Raw genomic sequence first — 20,730 nt, 5'->3', positions numbered from 1 at the left:
TTATATTAACAATCCAAATGCAAAATTAATCCCATCTCTCTCAGCGATCCTTCCCCAATACGTAAAATTAGTTTTTTTAAAATTAAAACTACATGGCAGCTCAAGAGAATTAAAAGAGCATTTTTAAAATGAACTCTTGAGATTAAATAGCATAAAATGAACTTTCAAGATAGCATCAAACACATCCTCCCTCCCAGAAATCTTTGCCTGTCTGCTGACTGAGACAAGCATTAAAACACACACATGTATGCACCCAAGAGACTATCTATTCAGATATTTTTCTATCACTGACACCAACTGTTTCAGCCTCTATTGTAGCCAATAAAATGGCAGGTTTTACACATCCTCCAAACTATCATGTACTAAAGTGCAAATGGTTTGAGATGCAGACAACACAGACTCATCCCCAACAGTCAGTGCTTGTCTTCAACAATGAAGGAACACAGGGCAAAAAATACCCTGCTGCCAAGAAGGCTCCACATCTATTTGCACTACTCAGGTGACCCTGAGGACCAGGATAAAACTCCAAGTGGCCTCAGCGACTCTCTAAAAGGATGCAAATGACCAGCTGTCTGCAAGGAATATAAATCCTTCCAATCTCTACCATCCAGTCAGAGCTGAAAAAGCTTCTTGGATGAGAAGTGAAACGTCTTCAAAAGAAAAAGCAAGAAAGTCCAGTTGCCTCCTGAAAAAGCACCTTTGGGAAAACCATGACCTGGATGACTGAGAATCTCCATAGATTATATAATTAATCCTTTTCCATTTAATCTAAATCCCCTTCATTCCTCTCTTCACAATTGAACATTACAAAACAATAGCAATAAGAATTACATCACAACATCAGAAGCTTTAGGCAAAGGTCAATGGCATAATGGAAGAAATGGTTGCTGCTCTATAACAATAGACTGGGAAAAGTTAATATCAAAAGAGGATTCTTTCAAGGAGAGACACTATCACCACTATTGTTTGTCATTGCAATGATTCCTTTTTCAACCATACTGAACAAAGCCATGGCTACCAAACATCAGAAACATTTGCCTGCGTATTCCATCTCCTTTACATGGATCATCAGAAGTTGTACAGAAAAACACCATCTGAAATAGAACCACTGCTCAACACTCACATACATAAAGATATTGCAATGGAATTTGGACTGGACAAATGAGCCCTCTTCATGACCAGCAGGGGGAAAATAGTGAAAACAGAAGGAATCAAGATGCCTTGTGGAAATAACATTAAGAGTCTGGATTAAGATGCTCACTGCAAATACCTGGGCATCCTTCAAGGTGACAACATCAAGCACACTCAAGTCAACAAGAAGGTTAGAATTTAATACATCATGAGAGTGAAAAAATATCTTAAAGTCCAATTTCAGTAGAAAAAATACCATCAAGGCAATTAACACCTGGGCAGTCCAGTCATTAGACAGACAGTTGCAAAAGTGGCCTGGACTCAAGCAGAACTAAAAGTCCAGGATAGGAAATATAATGACAATGAATTGTGTCCTTCATTGATGCAGTAATGTTGACAGACTACTTATCAAGGAAAATAGGTATGGAATGTTGCAAGTAAATTACACAGTTGGGGAAAAGGGCACTGAAGGAAAATGAAGAAGATGCACTGAAACTAGTACATCATGAAGACTTACAGAGTATTTGTACTCTGTACTCTTACTTATAAGTAAGTACAAATGTAGAATAGAGACACGGCAAGGCATAGCATTACATGGTAAGTATGTAAATATAACAGGTAAAACAAGGCCTGGCAATGGCTAAGAGTAGGAAAATTGAAGAAAGAGGTGGAGGGAGGGTAATTCTGGCTGCACAAGGGAAAGTCTGGATAGTGCTGGAGACAGCAGAATAAGAAAGAATGAACTGGAGTAAATCACAAAATACAAACACTTGCAAATAGAAATAGAATGACCGTGGCAAAAGAAAGCAAAAAATAATAGATGTAATGGATGCAATCCCAAAATATCTGGAGCAGCACTTGAACGCCATCAGCATTGACAAAATTACCATTTGTCAATTGCAAAAGGCAGCTTTATGTGAAACAGTTTAAATCCTCTGATGATGCTTTTAGCACCATCAAACAACATCTGTCTATCTCATGCTTGAGAAGGACTCCTTAGGTGTATAAAAATGCCAAACATTTGGCTATCCAACATCACCAAAGGAAGCAAGTAATTATTCTTAAACTAAATTTGTAGAGTTTTTTGTACTTCCTCTACCCAGCCTTACTTAAATCCCATAGATAAAAATCTAACTCTTCTTTGTCTAGTCTTTTTGATCCTTTTTTTAAAGTTCTTTTTTAAAGTTAATTTGTTCTTTCCATCAAATCATTCCAATAAATCTCTCATATTTTAGTTTAAAACATTAGTCCATATAACCCTTTGGGTAAATTATTTGAATGTCTTTTTTTTAAAGATCATTCAATTCCACTTGTAAATTTAGTATTTCCATCTCTGTCTTGTATGTTGTAATTTTTAAACCAATTTTAAATCCATTTTGATCAGCCTCCAAGAAGTTTGTTCATCTTCAGTGACACGTTTTAGTTCCATAAATAGTTAAAAAGCTCAAACACTTCTCAGATTAAAACTTTCCTTTAAAGTAGCCATCATATGCCTTAGTAATTAACCTTCAAAGGCTTGTTTTGCATTGGAACAAAACTGATTTTTTCCCACACAAGAGGATCTTTCTAATTAGTTTCAAAATCTTTCTTTAAACCAGCTCAGAAAGCCTTAGCATTTAAACTGTTTAAATAACCCTAAAATCTAAAGTTACTCATTTGTTGCATATAGCAAAAAATGTACATAAAATTATATTAAAATATTAGAAAGCTGAGAACATATAGTTTCCTTTCTCTTTAAACAGATTGAAGAAAAACTCTCCCAGTGGTTTATAGCATTGACATTCTGAAGCTTTTTGCAATCTTAAAGAGGTAATAAAGGTAAAGGTTCCCCTCGCATATATGTGCTAGTCATTCTCAGCTCTAGAGGGCAGCGCTCATCTCCGTTTCAAAGCTGAAGAGCCAGCGCTGTCCAAATATGTCTCTATGGTCATATGGCCAGCACGACTAAACATGGAAGGCACACATAAAGAGACAGTACAAAACAATAAACTCCAAAGTGATTAAAAAGATGGGGTTTGGTCAAACCTTGAGTTCATGGAGGCTACATGCAGAGCTCCAGGCACAATTGAATTCATAATTTCTGAGGAGAAAAAATGCAGGCACCAGCTTGGCTGGCCTTATAAGAAGTAGAATGGGACAACTCTCCATGGCCAACTCACAGTGACCAATTCACTACAACCAACTCATTGTGTGACAACTCACTGTAGCCAACTCGCTGCAGGACAACTTGCCGCAGGAAAATTCAGCAATTCAATTTAATTATTTCAAATAAATTAAAAAATATTTTACATTTTGTCATTCACATTTCATTCTGTCCTTTCTTTTGCATTCTTTCTTTAATTCTATTCTATTCCACTATTTCTATGATATTAGTAATACTCTTGCCCTGCAGCGAGTGGGCCATGGCAAGTTGTCCTAATGAAACAAACAAAATGTTTAAAAGTTATGATATTTATGTAGCTACTTACTGAGCACATCTAAATTATATTAAAGGAAGCAAAATATCTTTACAATCCCCAAGGCATGTCACAACCAAGTTGAAAAATTGGCACACCCTATAATAAATAAATGTCCTAAGAGCAGGTTGACTGCAGTGAGTTGGCTGTGGCAAGTTGGCTATGGCAAATTGTCCTAGACCCCACCAGAAATGCCTCATAAGTATGGAATCTGATGGTGTCATCCTACACATGTACTCATCTGCCCATCCCTAGCTGTATAGAAGCCCTCAGTTTTCTATGTTGCAGGAAGAAAATTCACTGTCCAACAACAAAGCAGGGGCTGTGGATCTCCTTTGCCCTGTGGATCAGATGCTAGGCCAGAGCATTGTTTTAATCTTGGAATTTGTTATCTTCAGGCTTTTGGTGGAATTATTATACCTTGCAGGATTTTTTTATGGAATTGTAAAAGATATTGACCTGATGCGCTAGGTATGTCAGTCTCCTTGGAAACAAAAATCCATGCTACATATCTTATTGGAGAACTTTGTTGCTATTATTATTATTTACACACATGCACACCGTTTTTGAAGGTATCAGAAAGTGTGCTGCAGAGCTTCCTTTCCTTTCATGTGGCTTGCTTCCTTTGAAAGTTATGGGTAGCAGTAATATCTTTTCCAGGGAGGTGCATGAGCCTAAATAAAAGATCTACATCACATTAATTTTAATGAGCGGATTTTACAAAGCAATTTTTCTCAGACTTGAGCAGAAGTCACAAAGTTGGGTTGCTTTAATGAGCAGCAGAGAGCTACTGTTCTTGTGTGAAGTCTGAAACACTTCCTCCGAATCTTTTTTTGACACGTTCACTGCCCTACTTAGCAACTACTGCAACAGACAGTATTTATCATGATCCTGAATTTTTATTCACTTTAACCTCTGAGTTCATCCTTTGAAAGTGCAGACTTATGTATTTACGGTCAGATTGGTATCCCACCTTTTCTCCGAGGATTCAAAGGTGCTTACTGAGGAAGCACTGTCTCAGTTATATCTCTACAAATCTCCTGTGAGGTCACTCGGGCTAGTTCTTAGCCAACACAACATGCTAGCATTCAGTCAAAAAGGAGAAATGGAACTAGAGTTACTGTGCAAAAATGCACACCACCAAAAGTTGTTCTGTGAGAAAGAAGAAAGGGAGGGAGGGAGGGAGGGAGGGAGGGAGGGAGGGAGGGAGGGAGGGAGGGAGGAAGGAAGGAAGGAAGGAAGGAAAGAAGGAGGAACTTAAAATGTAATTTTTAAACACAAATAAACCCAAATTAAAAGAAGAATTTTATAAGCAAAGTTCCTTTAGAAGAAAATAATTATAATAACTCAAGTTGTAAAATGTTTCCAATTTGGAACATCTCATTTCATTTGCGTTTTTGGAACTGAGAACAATCTTAAAACACAAATATTCTGTCTTAAAAACATGAGTGGGAGCAGTTTTGGTTCCCTCCAAGTAAGCAGTTTGAATTCTCAACTGTACCATCCTTGAACCATGCTCGAAACATTCCAAATTTTATCTTTTTATACATATTGACATTACTCTTCAGGAGCTGTAAAAATTCATATTGCCATTCTAGACTTTTCAGTACAGTACTGTATTTGAAGAAAGAGTTAAGTGGGACATGGCACAAACCACAAGATTCAGAATAACAGAGTTGGAAGGGACCTTGGAGGTCTTCTACTCCAACTCCTGTTCAATAGCAATAGCACTTAGAATACTGCTTCATAGTGCTTTACAGCACTCTCCCTCCCTCTTCTCTGTGACAGCCCCCCAAATATTGGAAGATTGTTATCATGTCATTCCTAGTTCTTCTCTTTGTTAGACTAAATATACCTAGTTCCTCCAACCATTCATCCTATGTTTTAGCCTCCCCTTACCATCTTCATTCTTTGACTCTTTCTAGAGGCTCACCATCTTTTTTGTATCATGGTGACCAAAATCAGATGCAGTATTCCAAGTGTGATCTTACCAAAGCAGTATAAAGAAGTACTAACATTTCACATGATCTTGATAATATCCTTCTATTGATGCAGCCTAGAATTGCATTGGCTTTTTTTTTTTGCAACTGTAGCACACTGCTAGCTCACACTTAAATGGTTGTTCACTAGGACTCCTAGATCAAAATTATGGCTGTTGAGTCACATACCACCTATTTTATACTTGTGCATTTAGTTTTTCTTGTTCATATGTAAAACTTTACTTTTCTCACCACTGAATTGCATTTTGTGGGAAGGGCCCATGTTAAAATCTGTCAAGATCCTTCTGGATTTTGAGCCAATCTTCTAAAGTGTTGCTATTCCCCTCAGGTTGGTGTCATCTGCAAATTTGATGAGTTCCTCTTACACAGTATCATAATCTATCAAATTGTTTGTGAAGATGTTGAAGAGCATTGGGTCTAAGAACCTTGGAGTACCCCACTGCATGCTTCCCTCTGTGTAGTTTTAGTTGCATTGAGGACAACACATTGAGTACGGTTGGTTAGCTAGGTATGAATCCATCTAGTGGTAGTACTGTGTATCCCACATTTTATATCTTATCAATAGGAGGTGGTCTACTTTGTCAAATGCCTTACTGAAATCAAAGTGTACTTAAGTCCCCAGCATTTCACTGGTCCATTAATTTAGTCATTTTATCAAAGAATGTAATAAGGTTTGCCTGGCATGATCTGTTTTTGACAAAGCCATGTTGGCTTATAGTAATAGCTTTGCTTGTTTCTAAGTGTTCTCAGATCTGTTGCTTAATTATGTTTTCCAGGATCTTCCAACTTTTGATGTCAAGCTGTTTGGTCTGGATCCATTCCCCCCCCCCCCTTCCCCTTTTGAAGATGGGAACACAACAGCTCTGATAGTTCCCCAGTGCTCCAGGGTCTTTGAACAATATGGTTCAGTGATCACATCTGCCAGAGGACCATTTCCAAAGGACTTGCTTCACCCCCAAGAACTACAGCATCTCACTAAAGAAATACAGTATCTCACTAAATCCAAAGCTACCGGAGAGATGGGGAGAATCCAAATCTTTTTATCAGCTTCAGAACCAAGCTTATTCCTCAGATTTTTCTTACAGTTCAGCCTTCTGAATTCTCACTTGTTTTAAAACTTTCTATCTCCAAGAGAGATGTTCCTCTGTGTGTGAGCATGCTGCCGCCTGGGAAGATTTTGCTTGTTTCTCTCCCTGTCCAGCAGGTGACTAGCTGTGAATGTCAGCTTGTAGCCTGACATTCTCAAATGATCCAAAATGCAGAAGAAAGATTTATGGGTGGAGGTTATCACGAGCAAGCAGTGGGTACAGCACAGAGCCAGATCACCATGGCTTAAATAGAAGCCAATGAACACAGCCAATGAATGCAGCCCTGGATTCTATCTACCATGCAGCTTGCAATGAATGCAGACTCTTGCAGATTACACTACAAAGAGAAATGAACCAATCCTTCAATCAATACTGCATTGAACCAAGTGCAGGAATTATTACTGAGCCACCTTCCATGCATTTCAACTGAATCAATTGCCTGCTGTCATTGCCTGATTTATGGATCCCAAGTGTTAGATTCTTGATACTAGGCAGGATAGTTGACTATGAGCTGTATTCATTTTTGTTTTGAAGGGGCATTCAAAATTGCAAAACGGTGAGAAAATCTTTGCAAATTCTTTGCAAATGCATTCATTGTTGGAAGTAGCTTGACCAATTGATTTTCTCAAGGCACAGGCCTAGAATCTGTATAATTCTACAAGAATTTATTTTATTTTAATTTCATTACAGATAGTCTTTAACTTCCGACCACAGTTGAGGCCAAAATTTCTGTTGTTAAATGAGACACTTGTTAAGTGAGCTTGCCCCATTTGAGAACCTTTCTTGCCTCAGTTGTTAAGTGAATCATTGCAGTTGATAAGTTAGGAACCTGGTTGTTCAATGAATCTGGCTTCCCCATTGACTTTGCTCATCAGAAGGTCGCAAAAGAGGATCACATGACCTTAGGACACAGCAACGGTCATAAGTACAGTATGAACCAGCTGCCAAGCATCTGAATTTTGATAACATGAGCAAGGGGATGCTGCAAAGATCATAACTGTGATATATGGTTTTTATGGGAATAAATGGTTTTTCCAGTGCCATTGTAATTTTGAATGGTCACTACCAAACTATTGTAAGTCAAGAACTACCTGTTCTAACTTACTAAGTGTCTGCTTATTGTAATCCAATCATGTGGCACAATGTGTCCTGGGACAAAAAGAAACATTCCTGTGAGTTATTGAAGAATATAGAGCCAAGACAGAGGTGGTATTCAGCAGGTTCTGACCAGTTCTGGAGAACTGGTAGTGGAAATTTTGAATAGTTCGGAGAACCAGTAGATGCCACCTCTGACTGGCCCCGCCCCATCTATTCTCTGCCTCCCAAGTTCCAGCTGATTGGGAGGGAATGGAGATTTTACAGTATCCTTCCCCTGCCATGCCCACCAAGCCATGCCCACAAAACTGGTAGTAACAATTTTTGAATCCCATCACTGGGCCAAGGAATACCTTTATCACCCTAACCATCCTGATTAGCAACATGAAGGGACCATGAAGGGCAAATAAATGTACCAAGGAGCTAAGAGGGTCTTAATGCAGCCCTGGCATTTTTGTTTATTCAAGCATACCTTATAGGTACATCTTCTTACCTGATGCTATGCAGAGATTAATACCATCGATGCCTTCATGCACAAGTGCATCTATGCTTTTGGATTTATATATTGCCAACAGCAAAACCACCAATTTTGGACAGATGCATGGACGATCTCCGTACTGTTTTCTCCCACATCCCTAAGTTTACCTGCTTAGCAACAGGCCTCCTCTCAGCCCATTCCAGCAACCACATATATTTCAATTAGGGAGTCTTCCTGAAGAGAAAAAATAATGAAATCAAATTCCTAGCTAGGAGGAAAAAGCCAGACAAAGCTTGGTTGGGGCGGGAGGAGGGAGGGATGCTTCCTCCCTATGTGCCTCATTTATCACTTACCAACCATCTGTGCTTATGCAGCGGAATGGAGTCCAGAAGCCACAGAGGCAGAAGAAAAAAAAGGTTATTTTGACCCTCGCCCAAGCCTGCCTTGCGTAGAGCATAACCAGTGGGCAAGTACCTTCTGCAGCCGGAGACATTGATTAGAACCCCATGCGGAGATGTAGCAGGACCTCTTTTAGAAAGAGAGAGGGGGGGGGAAACAGCAAGATGTCAATTAAAGAATGTGGATGTCTACAAACTGTGCAAAAAGAGTAGCGTATACATGGAAAACAACTGAACGATTCAAGACTGAAAACAGAACAGAGGGGGGGTTATGTTTAATTTTTAGATGGCCCCAAAAGGTGTTTTTTTTTTAAGCAACTATAATAAGCCTTTAAGGAAGATGATTGGATTAGAAGAATAAGCCTTTCCCAGAAGAGGTTTATTTCTAACAAGATACTATATTTTAGAACACAGAAGGCATCTTCAGAGAAGGGATTTACTTCGTTCTTGGATTAACTCCGGATCTTAATGTTCTGCCTTTGGCAACCGAGCTGATCTATTTCCAGCCAGTGACATCTGCATGATCAAAATGATTACATGCATGAGGAGATGCCAGCATGCAAAGCCCACCATTATATAGTTCCATCATGAGAACTGAGGAAAAGACTAAACTAGAACATTTGCATGATGACGTCATGAATGTTCTATGGTTTTGCCTTCCTTACCAACAGCTGCCCACTCCTGCCCCTCCCCCAACAGCCATGCACCAGTTCCATTATGATGGAAAAGGGATCGGTCTGAACGCACTTTTCATCACTTGGTGTTTGAAGAAATAAAGATGCTGTTGTTGACTTCTAATAATTAACAAACAACCACTCCTCCACTTCCTTATAAATCTAAGTACATTTATATTTATTCAAGTATTATATATGCATCCATTGTTTATACTGAATTAACAGGGAGGCAGCTGCTCGGTTCCTAGTAATCTAAGCAAATTGGTAAAGGATCTTCATTTGCTCACCAATTTCTTCAGCATTAATTCTGTCCATGCTATAAAAAGTTTTGTAATTTTTTTAAAAAAAAAATAGCTGTCAGGCCTTCAGCCATCTTTTCTTTTGGATCTTTGGCCTGCCACACTTTCTATTAGTCTGCTATGCATTTTCTATTGTGGGAAAATGGGAGGGGGGATTGTAAGGAGTTGCATGCTATGTAACCCTAAGAAAATTCTTTCTAGAAAGCCAAAGTCATTCTTTGTCTTTGCACCTCTGCACCTGACCGGAACTGGAAGGGTGGAACTGCCAGCATGGCAGTGGAAGATTGGATCATGTGATGGACTTGTGGGCAAGATCTTGAACTTTCAACTAGGTGGGGAAAACCAGGAAGCCTTCAGATTTGGGTTTTCCCAGATGTGCCAACATGGCTCTCTTAATAAATTGGAACTTTGAGCAATACTTTGCCTTAGACTCTGATTTACTTTTGGATGCTATTTGGAATTCTGACATTAGCATGGTTCTTTGAAGCAAAAGATGCAAACTCTGATAAGGCAAATTAGATATTTGAAGGCTCTTAGAATCTTTCTCCATGAAGATCCAATGGTATTGGCTGTCAATTGATTGGAGGGAGATCTTCTGTTCATGATACTTGTTCAAATACTTTGCACTGTTAAGTTATTTGGAAGGGGCTATGTGCATTCCTCCTTAAAATATCCTTCCACTGCCTGCCTTGAACAGTCCTCCAATATCTCTCTGGACTCTTGTTTCTTTTTGTTTTCCAAAAGGATTTTGCTCACCTGTAAGTTGTCTGACCACAAGGATACCTTTGAATGCATGTTACATGATCTATGAATGTAACATTCATGGAACAGATTTTTTGATTAATAAAAGTCCACAGGACCTGCTTGTGCAAAGTTATTTTGCCATTGGGCAACACTTTTTGGACATGAGATTTAATTACAAGAGGAGGAGGAGGAGGAGGAGGAGAAAGAAGAGGAAGAAGAAGAAGAAGAAGAAGAAGAAGAAGAAGAAGAAGAAGAAGAAGAACAACAACAACAACAACAACAACAACAACAACAACAACAAACAGCTCTCCCTGCCTTTCAACTATATTTTTAAAAGCTCCACACCATTATCTGACCTTTTAGCAGTTGAGTGATGGACAGAATACATAATATGTGTCATATTAATAAGGATCCAGGTTCAAGCCATTGGCCTTATCCAAAAAAAGTTTGGAAAGTTCAACCATTTCTGAATAAAGATAAATAAAGCTTGACTGAATCCCTGGAAAGCTTCTGCCAATCAGCGTAAACTACTCTAAGATAGACAGATCAATTATTCAACTCGACATATAATAGATTCCAATATTTCTTGGATCTAAGCTATGGTAGTCCTGTTGGATAGTCCAGGTTGAATTCTGTGGAGAAGGTGAAGAGTGATCACCATTTGTTTTTCTTGAACCATTTTGTTACTGTCTTCCTAAACGTAAACAATGAGAAAAAAAATCTTTATATTTTTCATAGTGCTTTTATTAGATTCATTCTATGCTTTAATTTCTGTACTATTATAATGTTTTTTTAAATAGATTCCTGTGTTTCCCCAATAAAAAGACCCTGTCTTATATTTTTTGCCACCAAAAAAGGTACCAGGCCTTATTTTCGGGCGGATGTCATCTACTGACTTGCCTCACTTGCATGCATCGCTCCCGGCCTCGTTTTTGCTGTCAGAGGCCTCCAGGCATCTCTTCAACCAGCAAGACCAGCAAGACTAGCAAGGCTTTCCTGAAAGCCTCTGCAGCTAATCACAGAGCTCCTGGTTGATCTAGAGCTTGGTTATTGGCTACAGAGACCTTCAGGAAAGCCTTGCCAGCTGCAGAGAAAATGGGACAAGGTGTGCAAAGCCTGGCTGCAACTGTCTGAAGGTAAGTAGTAGGCTATCTCCACCACCACTCATTCCCACCCTATGTTGTGCCCCACCAGCAGCCAGCAGAGCTGGGAGCAGATTCGGACAGTGAGGAGGTTGGGGAGAAACGTGGGCCAGTCCTGGAGTCTGGAGAAGGCTCTGATGAGGGCTCTGTGTCAGAGGCAGAGAGGGGGAAGAGCTGTATGCCATTTGTCAGCTGCCTTCAGAGTTAGACATCAGTGAGGCAGATGAACAGCTGGAGCCTGTTCCCAGTGTGCACAGGCACAGAGTTGCCAGACGAAGGGAACAGCTAATTAACAGGGCAACATGGGAGTAAGGCCACAGGTGGACAATGAATGGCCCTCCTAGAGGAAATAAAAGAGGAGCAAAAGGGGAGTGAAGTTTGCAGGAGACAATTAGTTCGCTTAATTAGTTTGTGACTCTCCAATACTCTTTGCCAAGTTTTGCAGATATCGGCCTGGCAGCTCTCCAAGCCAGACAAGCTCTGTGACTGTAAATCCGCCTTTGAAAGACTTTGCTGGATGTGAATGAGCAGAATTCACAGTAAATTAATAAAAGGGGTTTTGGTTGGGACAAGGAGTTTGCTTCATGCTCCTAGGAAGCCTAGGTCAGAACACCCTAGCTTAATTTTTACTCATGCAACCTGGAGTGGGTGGGGTATTAATTAGGGGGCAGGGCTTATATTGAGCATCCATGTAAAAATCAAGCTAGGACTTACTTTTGGAGTAGGTCACATTTTTGGGAAAATAGTACAGAAATTAAAGCATAAAATGAGTATAACAAAACCCTTATGAAAAATCTGAACTGTAATATAAAAATTGTAACACACAGTTGGATTGTTACATTTTTTTTAAAATAAAATCAGCCTAGGCAAAATTTCAAAACAGTCAAATAAAATTCTATTTTCTTATGTGCTTTGTACATGAGTGTGTTTAAAGCAATCCATTTATATCTTTCCAGAAGCATAAAATCAGTTCAGATTCAGCAAAAGCCAGAACGATTCCATTTTTATTTTTCTGATCATTTTTTCAATAATGTTGTTAATGAAAACATCTAACAACTTTTGATTAACACTTTGATAGTTTAGTGAAAATCATGCACTGGAGATCACCGGCTGTCACGCAAGGCAAATGATTTCAGCTAGAGGCAGATAATGGCAAATCTTGCAGCTGGGTAGTTCTCCTTTCAATTAACCTTATGATGATGATGATATTATCCTCCCCCCCCCCCCGACTCTCCATTTTCCTGCAAGAATACATTTTTCTCCCCAATACCTTTTCATTAAAATGGGAGGATAGTTTTTAGTTTGCTTAGAATACAGCAAAAGCAGCAGATGAGTTTCTGAAGGAAGCAGATTGAAAGCAACTATTCTTATCCAGCACAATACCAAAATGTCAAAACATGAGTCGCAATGTCATTGCAAGAATTCGGTGACTCTGTGGCTAAGACGCTGAGCTTGTCGACCAGAAAGGTTGGCAGTTCAGGGGTTCGAATCCCTAGCACTGCTGTAACAGAGTAAGCTCCCATTTCTTGTCCCAGTTTCTGTAAACCTAGCAGTCTGAAAGCACGTAAAAATACAAGTAGAGAAATAGGGACCACCTTTGGTGGGATGGTAAAAGCGTTCCGTGCGCCTTCGGCGTTTAGTTATGCATGACCACGGAGACATCTTCGGACAGTGCTGGCTCTTCAGCCTTGAAACAGAGATGAGCACTGCCCCCTAGAGTCCTGAATGACTAGCACATATGTGCAAGGGGATACCTTTACCTTTAATGTCATGGCATAACCTTAACAAAATAGCAGACCTGGAAGGGAACTTGGAGGTCCTCTAGTCCAACCCCCTGCTCACACAGGAGACCTAACACCATTTCAGACAAGTGGCCATCGGAATCTCTTCTTGAAAACCCCCCGTGATGGAACACTTGTTCTCTTTTTGAAATTCAGCCAGTGTTCGGTCATTTTGACCAGCTTTCTTTTGAGGGGGGAGGGAATAGTTTGCTGGAAACATGTCCAGAGAGAGAGAGAAAGGATAGAGGAAAAAAATATGTTCAGGACAGCTACCATCCCCTCATTGAAAAAAATTGCCTGCTCACTTTTTCGTCACCTGATATAATTGCCAGCAAATGCTGGAAGGGTTTCATCAAGCATGCCTGATTGACTGCAAAGCCATAAATATTTTACAAAATGCTATTGATAAGAACAAGGCAAAAGAAAAAAATTGATTTCTTTCTATGTTCCACAGCTTGAAAGATTTTGTTGCTTTCATCTCCATCAGTGTAAGAAGCACCATTTATAACAAGAGTGCCCAACCTTGGCAACAAAAACCTCACCCTTTTGGATTTGCAGGTTGATGTCACAATACAGTTTTAATCACTGGCCCACTGCAGGTTCCTGTGGGGCAAATATTTTTTTTTCTAATTTGTTAAATGCAGCACTCAGAGAGGAAAAACTTCCTAAGTGTACAGTAAATAGTCCACACTATTGGTCAGCATTAGGTCAACTCATATAAGCTGAAGTAGTAATCTTATCAAGATGAAAAAGAAGGGAGCTTTAGCAACTCTGAGTTATTGCTTTGCTGTAGTCCATTTCATGTGGAACTAAAACACACTGCTGTGGTTGCTAAATACAGGAATGGAGAAAAACATGAAATAAAATAAATAGAGTCTTAATGTTTGGGGTGATATGCAAATGCTAAAATATGATATGCAAATAAATATTGTCCACCAACTGAAAATTCAGCTGCCTCTTTTTGTCTATACAAGCTTCTTTTTTTAAAAAAAAAAAGTGCTAATATAGTTAGAAAAGTGCTAATATAGGTGTTTAGAAAACAATCTGTCTCGTCTAACACCCTGACCAAAGCAACCAAATAGTTAAATGAAATCTATCCCCATTGAAAACTAACTCTCCAGGCTATCCAGAACTCAAGCTTTTCTTGAGTTTTAATTTTTTTTTTTTATTTATTTAAAAAAATAATTTATTTTTTTAAAGTGTACCACTGAAGGCCAGGAATTATTAAGGCAGTTTACAAGGAGAATCTGAAGGCCCCTTTCAGTCTCCTGCTTGAGCAGGGAGTTGGACTAGAGGACCTCCAAGGTCCCTTCAAGTTCTAATCTGATTCAATACCTCTCTAAGAGAAATAGATTGATTGACATGTCAAACTAAGTAAGAAAAGGGGCAGGGACATGCACTATTAATTGTGTTAATGATATAACATCAAAAATAATACTCATAGAGAAAGATGAGGGGGTGAGGCCTGGAAAATCATGAACAGAAGGAGAAGATTATACTGTTTGAGAATCTTTTTTTTTCTTTCCACAAATCCAGTCTATGTGAGTTAATTGGCCAACTTCTGAATTGCACCTCAAAGTGCAATCTTTATTATAGGTAGTCATCAACTTACAGCAAGCAAGAAAGTTAAATGTGTTTTGTCCCATTTGATGACTTTTTTGCCATGTTTATTAAGTGAATCACTGCAGTTGTTAAATGAATTGCGCAGATGTTAAGAAAATCTGGACTTTGCTTGCCAGAAGGCAGCTGAGAAGGTTAGAAATCGCAAACACATGACCCTGGGGACACTGAAACTGTCATAACTACATGCCAGTTGCCAAGAGTCTGAATTTTTATCACATGACCATGGAGATGCTGCAATGGTTCTAAGTGTTTAAACACCATAAGTCCCTTTTTTAAGGGCTGCTGTAACTTAGAATGGTCACCAAATAAATGATGGTAAGTTGAGAACTAATTGTAAATATTTTCTGTGGGATCCTTGGTGCTCTCTGCACTTGGTGGCTTTCTTATAAACATTTCATTACCAAACTAGATAACATCATCAGAAGTAGCCCATAGGAGTTCCTTTGATTTGTTGATATATTTGTCCTCAAACTGAAAGTATGTGGTCAGGCAAAGGTTGACAAGGTCCATGTTTGTAGATATTTCAATCTTGCTGTACTTGATTAGGTCAGGCGTGATGGGTCAGATGTTAGGTCAGTGTCATGGATTCTTTTGCTAGTTCTAGACCTGTGAATGTGAAGAGTGCTGTGACATCAAATGAGACCATAATTTCCTCTTCATCCATGGTCTTTGATTCTTTGGAGGCACTGTAGTGGAGAGCTCATGGAGTATTTACACTCTGTGAGGTATCCAAGCTTATCTGTCAGTTCTTTAGGAAAGCTGCAGGTTGGGATTCCTGGTAATGATACAAAATATTTTCTGAGATGTTCAATATACCTCAATAATATATGTTTAGTTGTTCTACTGACCTGACTTTAAGATCATAGGAAAGTAATTTCATGATACACAAAGTCACCTTCCATCCGTTCTTTTGCAAGGACATTCAAGCCTTCCATTCTAGAAAGTGAGTTCACATCTAATGTCTATTTTCCTACTTAGCAGCAAGAGTTAAATCTTCCTGTCAAATGTCCAAAGCAGCAATGACATAGTCCTGTCATTGATTCTCCTACCCCTCTTCTTAATTAACACCTGGAACAGAGGCTGCTTAGACAGATATATTTTCCTATTTACTCTGGCCAAGTTATGAGATAACAAACGTCCCACTCTGACCCAAATTAGATAGTTGTTTTCCACCTTTTTCTCAGCTAGGCATCCAATACCTGCCAGACACTTAGCAATGAGGGTAATTTTCATTTTCATCCATTTTCATTGATATGTAACCTTTCCTTGCTGATGTCTGGGCCAAATAACTGGAGGGGCTAGGAAAGAGACCCAGAGGGAAGTTGAAGTTGAAGAGCTACAAAAATATCCAACATATCCATGAGAAATGGGTATGTGGCTACATACCTCCCACAATCTGGACTTACCATGGTGCTCTGAAGGGATAATTCTCCAATGCTGTAAATATAAGGTAAAGGTTCCCCTCACACATATGTGCTAGTCTTTCCCAACTCTAGGGGCAGTATTCATCTCCATTTCAAAGCCGAAGAGTCAGCTCTGTCTGAAGACATCTCTGTGGTCATGTGGCCGGCATGACTAAATGCCAAAGGCACACGGAATGCTGTTACCTTCCCACCAAAGTGGTCCCTATTTTTCTACTTGCATCTTTTATGTGCTTTCGAACTGCTAGATTGGCAGAAGCTGGGACAAGTAACAGGAGCTCACTCCATTACGCGGCGCTAGGGATATGAACTGCCGACTTTTCTGATCGACAAGCTCAGCGTCTTAGGAACCATTTTAATAAATATTAATTATAAAAATCTTTCCTGGCATCTTTCCTAACGTTCATCTTTTTGATATCCAATACATCTTCTAAATAAATAAATAATGCATATTTGCGCTAGTTATTTATACAGATGTAACAGGCATCTGTATAAATAGGCAGCATAACAGAAATCTGAATTGAATAAAGTCTCCCAAGAATAACTCTGAGATTGATCAAACTACAAAAGTATTAAGAACAGCTTCTTCAGAACTAAGCATGAGAGCTTCTAAAGAAAGTGGGGTGGGGGTGGGAAGAGGGCATCCCTGCTTGTGTACCACAGTGCAAGTATAATCAAAAAGAAGACACCCTATTCATGTTTTCTAACCTATGACTTGGAAGCTGAATATACTATATCCATTTACTTGGGGAAATGCAGCACAATTCAAACAGCCTCAACATTTCCAAGAAACCACATCAATGGTTATCTTAGCTTCCCAAGCAATTGTGCTGCGGGAGTTTATCGCTGGCTCCAACCTGAAATCCAGCAGCATAATTACAATCAATTCAGCTCTGATATTGTCAGAAGTTGGATGGTCCTGTATAAATCCAGCCTTATGCACAAGAGACACCAGCACAAGCTATAATTTGTAGGGCAAGATAATTGTTGAAATCTCACCATTCACATTTATCAAAAACTAGGCCTATAATTAAAATTCAGAGGGATATTCTTGCCTCACTGAAGAATAACAGTGATGCTTGCCTCATTAAAAACATAAGGGTGTATTTTTTAAACTTTCTATATAGTAACTCCAATAAAAAAGGAGATAATAACCAAGCACAGTTTGTACCCATGCAGTATGCAAGGGAGACGCAGCTGACCATGCAAAGTAGTGTTCAATGATCCGAAAAGTGGACCCTGCACCTGCAGTAATACTCTAGGAAGAAGAAGACAGTGGAAAACCATCAAGGTCAGAAGCTTACCTGGCTTAGATTTGTAACATCAGTGAAAATAGTGAAGTAAGATGAATGTGGTAACTGTGGAACTTTGCTTTCTTTAAAATGAAATAACATATACTTTTATTAATAGATTTGAAATATAAACTATTCACGGGTGGGAGGATTCAATTCAAAAAAAGCAGATTAAAAGATCTAGAATCCATAAACACTTTCCCATTTATACCCAGAATTGATGGTACCAATTACTCCACTTGTTTGAACCTGAAGGTCAATGATTTAGCAGGCTTCTCTTTCTTTCCCCTGCATTGTTCCCTGGATGCCTAACAGTTACCAGATGATCTTGGTTCACCTCGGAAGTTGAGAGAAGCTCTGCATAGTCCTCTGACATGAGACAACTTGGGAGTTTGGGGGCTATAAGGGAGTGGGGAAGAAAGGGAGGGAGGGAGGGAGGGAGGGAGGAAGGAAGGAAGGAAGGAAGGAAGGAAGTGGGGAAGGAAGACCATTCCAGAAGAAGACAGTGGCAAGACGAGCTGCACTGGCTGCCTATTGGTCTTCGGATACGCTTCAAGGTGCTAGTCGTCACTTATAAAGCCCTTCATGGTATTGGACCTGGGTACTTGAGAGACCGCCTACTGCCAATTACCTCCAATAAACCGATTAGATCCCACAGATTAGGCCTCCTCCGAATTCCATCCACTGGCCAATGCCGACTGGCGACCACCCGGAGGAGGGCCTTCTCTGTGGCTGCTCCGGCCCTTTGGAACAAGCTCCCCATGGAGATTCGGACCCTCACCACCCTCCAGGCCTTCTGCAAAGCCCTTAAAACTTGGCTGTTCCGACAGGCCTGGGGCTAATGAGTTTTTGTCCCCCCCTCGAATGGTATGGTTGTTGAGTGTTTTAAATTGTGGTATTGTTTTGTTCGCGTTCTTTTTTTCTTATTTGTACCCCCTCCCCCCCTGACTTGGTTGTGAGCCGCCCTGAGTCCCTTCGTGGAATAGGGCGGCATAGAAATATAATAAACTCAACTCAACTCAAGACACTTCCATAACTCTGCTGTTGTCATGGTTGTCATCTTCAACAGCAAACCTGAGTGGAGTATATCTTCACTTTTAGATAAAGGTAAGGGTTTCCCCTGCCTGTCGTATCCAATGCTAGGGGCTAGTTCTCATCTCCGATCACAGCCAAAGAGCCAGCATTGTTCCAAGATGTTTCCATGGTCATGTGGCCAGCATGGCTATAAGCTGAAGGTACACAGAATGCCGTGACCTTCCTGCTAAGTGGCACCTATTTATCTCTTGCATTTGTATGCTTTCAAACTGTCGGTAGGCAGGAGGTGAGGTGAGTAACAGGAGCTCACCCCATAGGGCATTGCTTAGGTCCTGACACCTGGGCTGTCAGCTTTCCAGTTGACAAGCTCAGCATCTTTAACCAAGAGTCATCTCATCCCCCATCTTTTCACTTTTACATTGTAATAAAGATTCTGGTTGAGAAGCATGGTTTTTTTTATATTTAGCAAAGATCAAGGTGCATAAAGAACCAAAGTGTCTTTAATGTTTTCATCTAAGGTTTAGCAAGTGCTGGTTTTACTTCTTTTGATAAGATGTGGGTAGCTTTACTTGACCTAGAACAGGGTGGTTTGTTGGTATCCCTATCAAAGACAGCAATATAACTGAGTACTTGTTAATGTAATAAAAAAACCTTTAATTTCACATTCCATTTCCTTAAGGAAATCTTTATCCTTCAGCAACTCTATACTGTATTCAAAAGTACCTAGATACCTTTAAAGACTTGTCAGATACAATTGATACAGTGAAAGCATGATTCTAAACTATAATTGTTCTGTTCTCACCTGCTGTCAACTCCACTAAATAGACAGACTAAGAAATCCACTCCACAGGAAAGCTAAAAACTGCTTTTACTGTATTGGCTGCAATAACAGAATCTTCCAAGTTTAGTTGTGCTGCACCTCTTTCTCTTTCTTATACACCAATGAATTAGGGAGGTGTTTTCTGAGGTGCTCCCAAGTGTTCTCTGGCTGTTCTGGACTTTAGACATGCTTCAGCGCCTTTTGCCAAGGCAACCAAGCCTGTTTATCTCCATCAAGGTCACCTTCTGTGCTCTCTACATTTGCTTTAAGTTTAAGTATCAAAGAAGGAAATATCACGGGAAATAAACTAGACAAAAACAGTGTATTTGTAAGGAAGAATGGAGTGCATATTCTTTTATTACCCATTGGGAAGAATTATCAGAGCACCAAATAAAGTAACTTGGATAAATTTAGACATGTAATCACAAAATAATCTGAAGCCAAAAATTTAAATTGGGTAACTTGAAAAATGATGCAAACAATTTGATCAACATTAAAGCCAAGCTTCAATTTCAGCTACTACTTCTATTTCAACTACTTGAAATTGCATTCGTTGTATCAATTTACATGTTTGTAAATTGATGTACTTTCATATACAATTTAGAAATACAATGCAATCTAAAGTAAACTTTAATTGCCTCATCCAGATTATTCCAAGTCTAATGGACATCTGTTATTTTGGGAGAAAGTCCAGATGGAAATTTTGTCCATGTATTCAAAATCTGCTAAACATACTGTATGTTTGAGGATATACTGATGCTTGTAGGCAGGGTAGTATCTACCTCCATTATAGCAGGTGGTTAAATTCCAACTCATAGAGAAAAGATGTTTACAAAAGATAGTGTGCAAAGAATCACACTTTCCATCTTGGGAGAATTTGGACTATAGGCTTGCCCATTCTAATCTAATAATACATTTATGTATTTTTTATAGTACAGTCGGTGTGTATACCCTACAGATATATTTAAGAAAGTGGGTTTTTATGAATCCAAACCTGTACATTATGTTAAGCTAATTTGCAATTGGCTAATTTCCAATTGTGGGTCAGGAACTATTTCTCTACATTATACTTATTCATAAATATAAGTATCAGTGCAAAGAAGCAACTCATACAAAGTATATTCATCCCCATTCTATGTTACAGTGCCAAACATGGACATTTACAACAAAATAGAAACAAAAGTTAGTCAGCATAGAAATGAGATGTTGTTGGGTTTTTTAAGTTTTTTTATTGTTTTAATTGAACAAAAACA

This window comes from Thamnophis elegans, chromosome 2, assembly GCF_009769535.1.
Source record: "Thamnophis elegans isolate rThaEle1 chromosome 2, rThaEle1.pri, whole genome shotgun sequence".
Lineage (NCBI taxonomy): Eukaryota > Metazoa > Chordata > Lepidosauria > Squamata > Colubridae > Thamnophis > Thamnophis elegans.
This window is presented reverse-complemented; position numbering follows the sequence as displayed.